The sequence below is a fragment of the Nyctereutes procyonoides genome, unplaced genomic scaffold (assembly GCF_905146905.1).
Source record: "Nyctereutes procyonoides isolate TBG_1078 unplaced genomic scaffold, NYPRO_anot_genome, whole genome shotgun sequence".
NCBI lineage: Eukaryota > Metazoa > Chordata > Mammalia > Carnivora > Canidae > Nyctereutes > Nyctereutes procyonoides.
The window spans coordinates 11374025-11382271 of NW_026575144.1; the positions used below are offsets into that span (position 1 = coordinate 11374025).

The window sequence follows — 8247 nt, forward strand, 5'->3', positions numbered from 1 at the left end:
AGAAGATTTTATATATCCTGGATATTAACCCCTTATTAGATGTAGATTTATGAATATTTTCTCCTATGCCATAGGTTGTTGTCTTTCCACTCTGTTACTTATGTCCTGTGATACACAGAGGTTTTTTGTTTTTTTTACCATGTACCACATGGAACTCTCCATTCCCCCTGACCAGATGTATTGATAAATAAATTAGCAGTTTTTAAATTTTGATATAGAAGAGTCATATATTCTTAAAATTGATTAATCCCATCTCAGTTCAGTGAGATTGGATTATGAATGGATTATGAATCAAACAACCAAAAAAAAAGAATATTGGGTTCTTTTTCACATTTTACTCAGAATGAATTTGATGATAGCTCTGAACACAATAGCTTATTGATCACCTCTGATTCTTTTTTTTTTTAAGGTAGATTTTTTTTTTTTAAGATTTATTTATTTATTAATGAGAGACAGAGAGAGAGAGGCAGAGACACAGGCAGAGGGAGAAGCAGGCTCCATGCAGGGAGACAGATGTGGGACTCGATCCCAGGTCTCCAGGATCAGGCCCTGGGCTGCAGGCGGCACTAAACCACTGAGCCACCCAGGCTGCCCCTAGTTATCATATATTAAGATGGATTCACTTTGGTGTCTCAGATTCTAAAAAACAGTATTGTCTACATTGCTTTGATAAAGAAAGCTATTAACCACATCTACCCACAACCCCCATCAAAACTTAGTGGCTTGCTGATGGCTACCAATGTTGAGTTTTCTATTAAAAGTAGTCCTACACAGGACTTCTGGGGAAGATGGCAGAGTAGGGGTATTATAAACTCACTTTTCCCATAGAGACACCTAGATAACACCCATATAAGTGTGAGTAAGCCAGAAACAGACTCTCCATAGCTAAACATAGAGAAGAAGCCACATCAAAAACAGAAGGAAGGGTGGAAACACGGATGGGAACAAAGCTGACCTACAGGAATGTCTGTGGGAGGGAGGAACACTGCAAACAGGGAGAAGAAAGAGGAGTGGACCCCACGCTGGGCATCCTAGGCACAAGAGATCTGCACTGGGAAGATAAATCCCCATAACATTGGCTTTCAAAACCAGAGGGGCTTATTGTTATGAGTTTTTACAATCAGTGGGACTTAATATCTGGAATTTAAAAAATCAGTGGCTTGGCACTAGGATAGGAGGTTAATAGGAAACTGAATCCCGGCCCTTAAAGAGATAGCACAACAAATAGTCCTGCTGAGATACCACATAGAAGCAGTGGTAAATTGCCTGGTGTATACAGTAAGATTTATCTACTAATCTCAGAACATGTGCTGTAGGGTTAGAGATCTTTAGGAGATTTCGTCAAGAACAAAAGAGCTGGGAAGCACCATTTCCTTCTTCCACCTTCCAGGATAGATGCAGACCAGCACCAACATTCTCCACCTGGCTTGCTAACACCATGCACCCCACCCTTTCTAATGTGTCCTTAGCAGGAATTCACCTAAGACTGGAATCGTGCAAGCATCCCTGATTGGGGCCAGCACCATCTTAAAGTGACTCTTGCCCTGTAAAGAAGGGAAGGTAACCATATACACCATTTCCACTGTGACCAAGCCGTGAGCTGGGGGCAGACATCTGGTCTGATTACAGGCCTTGCCCACCAACAAAGCTTCTCAGGGGATGACACAGGGAAAGTACCCTGCATTCTGGTGCTACCCCAGCTCTGGCAAATGCCTAGTCTGATTCAACTCAAGCCCAAGGCAAACCCAGACTGGCCTACTAGCAACACATGGACCAAATCCTGCCCACAACAGGGAAAGAGAGCCACTGCAGATAACTGGACTGAAGGCAAATGAGGCTCAGCCACAACAGTAGGGTGCATGCAACACATATAAGAGATACCCATGAAGTACCAGGTTCTCTTGAACAGACAACACTGAATTACAGGGCACCACAGGACCTCTATTCATAAGGCCCCTTCTTTCTTCCTTCCTCTCTTTCTTTATTTCTCTTTCACACTCTCTCTTTTTTCTTGGCCACTACTTTCAAGATCAGGAGATGTCGCTGATTTTCCTGACACATAGAAACAGACACAGAGAGTTAGACAAAATGAAGACACAGAGGAATATGTCACAAATGAAAAAAACAAGACAAAATCACTGCAAGAGAGCTAAATGAAACGGAACTGAGTAATATGTCTGATAGCGAATTTAAAGTAATCATCATAAATTTACTTACTGAACTTGAGAAAGAGTGGAGGTCTCAGTAAGACCCCCCAAAAAGAGACAGAAAGCCTAAAAAAGAACCAATCAGAGATGAAGAATTCAATACCTAAAACTAAAAATATACTACAGAGAATAAATAGTAGAGTAAATGAAGCAGAAGAATGGATCAGCAGCCTGGAAAACAGAATAATAGAAAGCAGTCAAGTGGAAAAAAAGAAGCAGAAGAAGAAAAAACAATCAAGCAGAATAGGGAAAAGAGAAAAGATTAATAAAGAATGAGAATAGGAACATTAAGGGAACTCAGTGACACCATCAAGCATAACAACATTCGCATTATAGGGATCCTAGAAGAAGGGAGAGAAAAGGCGGCAGAAAATTTATTTAAAGAAATAATAGTTGAAAACTTCTCTAATCTGGAGTAAGAAACAGAAATTGAGATCCACACCAAGGAGGTCCACACCAAGACACATAGTAATTAAAATGGCAAAAAGTAGTGACTAAGGGAGAATTTTTAAAATAGCAATAGATAAGAAAACAGTTAAATACAAGGGAAACCCCCATAAGACTATCAGCTAATCTAATAGCAGAATCTTTGCAGGCCAGAAGGGAGTGGCATGATGTATTCAAAGTGCTGTAAGAAAAAGACCTGCAGCTAGAGAATACTCTATCCAGTATGGCTATAATTCAGGATAGAAGGAGAGATAAGAGTTTCCCACAGAAACAAAAGTTAAAGGAATTCATCACCACTAAACTAGCCTTGTAAGAAATGTTAAAGGGGATTATTTGAATGGAAAGGAAAGACTATAATCCGGAGTAAGAAAAGTATGGAACACAAAAGCAATAAAATTAAGTATATCATAAAAATCAGTAAAGGGATTCACAAATAAAAGGATGTAAAGTTTAACTCTATATACCTAAAACATGAGTGGGAGAAAAGCAAAAATCTAGTGCTTTTAGGATGAGTTCAAACTTAAGCAACCACCAACTTATTAGAGACTGTTAATATACATAAGGTGTTATATATAAGCTTAACTTAATATAAACAGATTAAAACACTAGTAATAGATATGCAAAAAGTAAAGAAAAAGATTCTAAGCATATCACCAAGGAAGGCCACCAAACCACAAAAGAAGAGAGGAACAGATAACTACAAAAACAACCATAAAACAAGTAACAAAATGGCAATATGTACATACCTATCAATAATTACTTTGAACATAAACAGATATATGCTGCAATCAAAAGACATAGGGTGGTGACAGAATGGATAAGAAAGCAAGACCCATCTATATGCTACCTACAAGAGATTCATTTTAAACTTAAAGACAAATGCAGATTGAGGGCCACCTGGGAGGCTCAGTCAGTTAAGTGCCTTCAGCTCAGGTCATGATCCCAGGGTCCTGGGATTGAGTCCTACATTGGCTTCCTGCTCAGCGAGGAGCCTGTTCTCCCTCTCCTCCCCACTCATGCTCTCTCTCTTGCTATCTCTGTTGCTATTTCTGTCTCTCTCTCTCTTAAATACATAAATAAATAAATAATAAAATCCCTAAAATGTAGATTGAGAGTAAAGAGATGGAAGAACATTTATCATGCAAATAGGAGCGAAAAGAAAGCTGAAGTAGCAATACTTATATTGAACAAAATAGACTTTAAAACAAAGACTGTAACAAGAGACAAAGAAGAACACTACACAATCATAAAGGAAACTATTCAACAAGAAGATATAACAATTTTAAATATTTATGTACTCAACATGGGAGTACCCAAATACACAGAGCAGTTAATAACAAACATAAAGGAAGTAATCTATAGTAAATACAATAATAGTAGAAGACTTTAACATCCCAGTTACAACAAAGAATAGGGCAGACCGGATGGCTCAGCAGTTTAGTGCTGACTTCAGCCCAGGGCATGGTCCTGGAGATCCGGGATGGAGTCCTATGTTGGGCTCCCTGCATGGAGCCTGCTTCTCCCTCTGCTTGTGTCTCTGCCTCTCTCTCTCTTTCTCCGTGTCTCTCATGAATAAATAAATAAAATCTTAAAAAAAAAAAAAACAATGAATAGATTATCCAAGCTGAAAATCAACAAGGAAACAGTAGCTTTGAATGACACACTGGACCAGATGGATTTAACACATGTAATCAGAAGTTTCCATCTTAAAACAGCAAAATACATTCTTTTAAAGTGCACATGGAACTTTCTCCAGAATAGAACACGTTAGACCACAAAACAAGTCTTAACCAATTCTGAAAGACTGAAGTCATGCCATGCATCTTTTCTGACCACAATGTTATGAAACTAGATATCAACCACACGAAAAAATCTGGAAAGAGCACAAATACATGGAGGTTAAATAATATTCTACTAAACAATGTCTCAAACAAGAGATCAAAGGGGAAAATTTTAAAAATACATGGAAACAAATGAAAATGAAAACAGTGGTCTAAAATCTTTGGGATGAAAAAAAAATAAAATCTTTGGGATGCAGCAAAAGCAGTTATAAGAGGGAAGTTTATAGCAATATAGGCCTACCTCAAGAAGCAAGAAAAATCTCAAATAAACAACCTAAACTTACACCTAAAGGAACTAGAAAAAAAAAAGATCAAAACCTAAAGCCAGTAGAAGGAAAGAAATAGAGAATATTAGAAATAAATGAAATAGATACTTAAAAGCAATAGAGCAGATTAATGAAACCAGGAGCTGCTTCTTTGAAAGATTAACAAAATTGATGAATCTTAGGACAGACTCACCAAAAATAAAATAAAATAAATAAAAATAAAGAAGAGAAAGAGAGGATACAAATAAAATTAGAAATGAAAGGGGAGATAGCAACAGACACCACAGAAATACAAAGAATTATAAGAGAATATTATGAAAAATTATATGCCAACAAATTAGACAATCTGAAAGAAATGGATGAATTCCTAGGAACATATAACATGCCAAAACTGAAGCAGGAAGAAACATAAAATTTGAACAGACCAATTACCAGCATGAAATTGAATCAGTAATCAAAAAACTCCCAACAAACAAAAGTCCAGGATCAGCTGGCTCACAGGTGAATTCTACCAAATATTAAGGAAGAGTTAATGTCTATTCTTCTCAATCTATTCCAAAAAATAGAAAAGGAAGGAAAACTTCCAAATTCATCCTGTGAGGCCAGCATTACCCTGATACTCAAACCAGATAAAGACACTACAAAAACAGAAGACTACAGGGCAATATCTCTGATGAATATAGATGCAAAATCCTCGACAAAATATTAGCAGACCAAATCCAACAACACATTAAAAATATCATTCACCATGATCAGGTGGGATTTATTCTCAAGATGCAAGGGTGGTTCAATATTTGCAAATCAATCAACATGATGCATCTTGTCAATAAGAGTATAAAAACCATACAATCATTTCAATAGATGGAGAAAAACCATCTGACAAAGTACAACATCCATTCATGATAAAAATCTTCAACAAAGTAGGTTTAGAGGGACAATACCTCAACATAATAGGCTTATATGAAAAACCCACAGCTAAAAAACTGAAAGCTTTTCCCCTTAGATCAAGAACAAGACAAGGATGTCCTGTCTCACCACTTTTATTCAACATAGTACTGGAATTCCTAGCCACAGCAGTCAGACAAGAAAAAGAAATAAAAGGCATCCAAATTGGCAAGGAAGTATTAAAACTTTCACTATTTGCAGGTCACATGATACTGTATGTGGAAAACCATGAAGACTCCATCAGAAAACTACTAGAACTCATCAATGAATTCAGTAAGGTAACAGGATTCAAAATCAATATACAGAAGTCTCTTGCATTTCTAAATAATCCTATTTACAATTCTACCAAAAAAACCCTCCAACAACCTAGGAATAAACCTAACCAAGGAGGTGAGAGATCTGTACTCTGAAAACTATTAAAACATTGATGAATGAAATTGAAGTTGACAGAAGCAAATAGAAAGATATTCCATGTTTATGAATTGGGAAAACAAATATTGTTAAAATCTCTGTATTATGCAAATAAATCTAGAGATTCAATGCAATCCCAATCAAAATATCAACAGCATTTTTCACAGAGCTAGAACAAATAATTCTAAAATGTGTATGGAACCACAAAAAACCCCCAAGTAGCCAAAGCAATATTGAGAAAGAAGAACAAAACTGGAAGTATCACAATTCCAGATTTTAAATTATATTACAAAGCTATAGTAATCAAAACAGTTTTTGTGCCATACAGTATTGGCACAAAAATAGACACATACATCAATGGAACTGAACAGAAAGCCCAGAAATAAACACACAATTATATGGTCAATTAATCTTTGACAAAGGAGGCAAGAATATGCAATGGGAAAAAGTTTCTTCAACAAATAATGTTGAGAAAAGTGGACAGCTACATGAAAAAGAATGAGCCACTTTCTTACACCATATACAAAATAAATTTATTATTTTATTTTATTATTATTATTTTTTAAATAGTCTCAATGCCCAACATGGGGCTTGAACTCAAGACCCTGAGATCAAGAGTCACATGCTCTACCGACTGAGCCAGCCAGGCACCCCACAAAAATAAATTCAAAGTACATTAAAGACCAAATGTGAGGGATGCCTGGGTGGTCAGGGGTTGAGTGCCTGCCTTCAGCCCAGGACATGATCCTGGGGTCCCAGGATCGAGTCCCACATCAGGCTCCCTGCATGGAGCCTGCTTCTCTCTCCGCCTGTGTCTCTGCCTCTCTCTGTGTGTCTCTCATGAATAAGTAAATAAAATCTTAAAAAAAAAAAAAAAAGACCAAATGTGAGACCTAAAACCATAAAAATCCTAAAAGAGAGCAGAGGTAGTAATTTTTCTGACATTGGCTGTTGCAACATTTTTCTAGATATGTCTCCTAAGGGAAGGGAAACAAAAGCAAATATAAATGATTGGGACTACAAAATAGAAAGCTTCTGCACAGCAAAAGAAACAATCAAGAAAACAGACAACCTATTGAATGAGAGAAGATATTTCCAAATTAAATATCTAATAAAGAGTTAGTACCCAAACTATATAAAGAAATCATACAACTCAACACTAAAAAACACAAATAATCTAATTAAAAATGGGTAGAAGACATGAACACACATTTCTCCAGAGAAGACAAACAGATGCCCGATAGACACATGTAAAGATGTTCAACATCATTAATCACAGGGAAATGCGAATCAAAACCACAATGAGAAATCACCTCACAACTGTCAAAATGAGTTAAATAAAAAACACAGGAAACAACAAGTGTTGGCAAAGATGTGCAAAAAAAAAAAAAAAGGTATCTTTGTGTACTGTTGCTGGGAACGCAAACTGGTTCAGCCACTGTGGAAAACAATATGGAAATTCTTCAAAAAATTAAAAATAGAATTACCATATGATCCAGTAATTCCACTACTAGGTATTTATCCAAGGAATATGAAAACAGTAATTCAAAAAGCTATGTGCACCCCAATGTTTATTGCAGGATTATCTACAATAGTCAAATTATGGAAACAGTCCAAGTATCCATTGATAGATGAATGGATGAAGAAGTAGTATAGACATATATACAATGGAATATTAGCCATAAAGAACAAAATCTTGCTATTTGCAAACAACATGGATTGATCTAGAGAGTATAATGCTAAGTGACCTAAGTCAGTCAGAGAAAGACAAATACCATATGATTTCAGTCATAGGTGGAATTTAAGAAACAAAACAAATTTAAAAAAAAAAAGACAAAAAAACCCCTCAGACTCTTAACCATAGAGGACAAATTGGTGGTCACCAGAGGCAAAGTGGGTGGGGAGATGGGTAAAATAGGTGGAAAGGATTAAGAGTACATTTATTGTGATGAGCACTGAGTAACGTATAGAATTGCTGAATTGTTGAATCATTAAACTATATACCTGAAAGTAGTATAACTCTATGTTAATGATACTGGAATTAAGAAAATAAAAAAATAAATAATTTTTAAAGAGTAGTCCAACACAGGAATAATTTTATAGATAAATAATATAAATTAATGTAATATA

At 36.1% G+C, this 8247-nt stretch overlaps 1 non-coding gene across 1 annotated transcript; it reads right to left on the bottom strand.

Moving 5' to 3' along the window:
* Positions 1–6693: 6693 nt before the first annotated feature.
* On the bottom strand, positions 6694–6766 carry TRNAK-CUU (transfer RNA lysine (anticodon CUU)). The gene has a single exon. It is a non-coding gene; the product is annotated as a tRNA-Lys (tRNA).
* Positions 6767–8247: the final 1481 nt, after the last annotated feature.